Source organism: Convolutriloba macropyga, unplaced genomic scaffold (genome assembly GCF_964194025.1).
Source record: "Convolutriloba macropyga unplaced genomic scaffold, txConMacr16.3 SCAFFOLD_4696, whole genome shotgun sequence".
In the NCBI taxonomy this organism is placed as follows: domain Eukaryota; kingdom Metazoa; phylum Xenacoelomorpha; order Acoela; family Convolutidae; genus Convolutriloba; species Convolutriloba macropyga.
The window spans coordinates 1-2,791 of NW_027449879.1; the positions used below are offsets into that span (position 1 = coordinate 1).

Consider the following 2,791-nt stretch of genomic DNA (forward strand, 5'->3'; position numbering starts at 1 on the left):
CGAGAATATAATATCAAGGCATTGAGTATGGTAACGCTCACTCCAGTTCCCTTCAACAGTTTCACGTACTTTTCACTCTCTCTTCAGAGTGCTTTTCAACTTTCCCTCACGGTACTTGTTTACTATCGGTCTCGCTTTATAATTAGCTTTTGGAGAGACATATCTCCAGCTTCGAGTTGCACTTTCAAACAACTCTACTCATAGGAATGAGCCATTATGACTGGTATCGAAAATGACCTTTACAGGATTTTCACCTTCTTTGATGCTACTTTCCAGTAGACATCAGGACAAATTCACCAGTCTAGCATCAAACCATACCGGACACCGAGAAATGTTGCCATTTCTCTTCCCGATGAGCTTTTCCCTGTTCATTCGCCATTACTAAGGGATTCTCAGTTGATTTCTTTTCCTCCCCTTACTGATATGCTTAAGTTAAGGGGGTTCTCTCGCCCAATTCAGGTTATGTAGTTGATTGTCTCTTAATTGGTTCACTGACCAATATGAGACAGAAACCGATTCAGCAGTTTTGTTCGCTACTACTATCAAACACAGGTCGAAGTTTCCATTCAGTCATTAATTCCAACTTTCAAATGTTGTTGTTTCAGCTTTCGCTTACTAGAAGCAACATAATACTCGCTGCAATACAGACCTCGGGAAACCCTCACCGTGAATAAGGTTCACTCACATATTTCACTACATTTTGCGTGGGATTGGAGATGAGGCTACTCGTTCTTGCTCAGTACTAGGCTGAAAATTAACGAAACTTCGTTACAAACGTTCACATGTTGATGTTTCCGCTTTCGCGTACTCGAAACAACATAATACTAGTCTTTGTAATTTAGTTTCATAATTTCAACTGTTCTCATGCAGAATTTTTGCTCATTCTTATCCCAAATTTTGACCTGGCTACTAGTTACACTCCTTGTACTTATTGCAAAATGACCACAAAATTTCAACAGCTTTCACATGTTGCTGTTTCGGCTTTCGCTTACTACAGTCAACATAATACTCGTTGCAAAATAAGTGCTCGGCATCTGCAATTTTCCAAAGACGAAGTTTCGCCAGTTCAATTTTCGCTCGCCAATTATGGCTACTAATTCACACGGTACTGAGCTCAACAACATTAAATTTGTTCAGCAAGACTTTCACATGTTGATGTTTTGGCTTTCGCCTACTAGAAGCAACATAATACTCGTCTTGTTAGCTCATTCAATGAGAATAGCTTTTCCCGTTGAGAATTTTTGCCTTCAATTGGCGTTGTAGTGAGTTTGGCTACTCAGATCACCAAATACTTGTGACAATTCGAACCAGAAATGTTTTCAATTTTCACATGCTGATGTTTCGGATTCAACCTACTAGAAGCAGCATAATACTTGTATTCAACAATTTCTGTATCAAATCCCAGTTTTCTCTGGTGCATCTTTGCCAAACTATTCCAAACTGCCTGAGTCTGAATACCAATTACAGGTACTAGTAAATGCACGTTACTAAGGACTATATAGTTCTAGGTTACTGTACACAACGACGTTCACATGTTGATGTTTCAGCTGCCGCTTACTAGAAACAACATAATACTTATCGTGCATACCTTTCCATAACTTGTCCTTTTCAGATGCATTAGTTTCCCTTTGTCTTGGCTTCTACAGTCAGACTGGCTACTAGTAACAGCACAGTACTAATCACATATCGTTCTACAGTTTGCAGACAACTTTCACATGTTGATGTTTCAGCTTTCGCCTACTAGAAACAACATAATACTCGCTGTATACATTTGTAGTTCTCTATGTAACTTTCATGTGAAGAAGTTTCGCCAGTCTTTTTGACTGTCTCAAATCTGAGTCATGCTTAGGCTACTAGTTGCTTCATAGTACTTATCGCCTCGAGATCATTGAACAAAACTTGATTTTCACATGTTGCTGTTTCAGCTTCCGCTTACTAGAAACAACATAATACTAGTCTCATTAAGTTCCGTCTCTTTGCAATTTTCTTATGAAGAAAATTCGCCATCACAATGACTCCAGCAGTTCTTGATCAAGGAATGCAATCATTGATCAGAATGCTATTATTTGAATCGGTTCTGCTTTAAGTGTTCCAATTTTATTGGAAGCACCAACAATAGAACATCAATGTGTTCAATCGAGAGTTATATAACCCTGAATCGGACGCAGTCAACAGCCGAAGCCGAGACCGCCTTTTGCGTTAGAGAGGTCGGTAAACAAATCTTGCGATTCATACCGAATTAACACATATAGCTGTGCTCCTCTTCGTAAAGCGAGCCAAGTGATCCCCTGTTGAAGGATGTATTTGGACCAATCTAGTAGCATTTGGTTTCCAACAAGCTCTCCCAAGTTAGCTTACTTATTGGGCTTTTCAACCAATTCGGTTGGCTACAAGCATCATCAAAGTACTAGCCACAGTTTGATCGCAAAATTCTACGACTTTCACATGTTGATGTTTCGGCTTGCGCTTAGCCTACTATAAGCAACATAATACTAGTCATATCATAGAGCGTGATCAGCTTGTGACGTTCTCATGATGAAGTTTCACCAACAGTGTCTCACTTCGAGCTTAAATCCAGCTACTAGTAACTACACAGTACTGACTGCAACGATAACTTTTATCTATACCTTTCACATGCTGCGCTTTCGGCCAGGGCCTACTAACGTCAACATAATACTCGATATAAACTTTTGTTCATGATGCAGCTTCCCCATGCAGAAGTTTCGCCCTTCAAATGCTCTCTTGGCCATATGACGTAAGAAAAGGTTACTAGTAACATCACAGTACTAGC

At 39.7% G+C, this 2,791-nt stretch overlaps 1 pseudogene; it reads right to left on the reverse strand.

Moving 5' to 3' along the window:
- Positions 1-2,148: 2,148 nt before the first annotated feature.
- On the reverse strand, positions 2,149-2,300 carry LOC142355393 (5.8S ribosomal RNA; annotated as a pseudogene).
- Between the last annotated feature and the right edge of the window lie 491 nt (positions 2,301-2,791).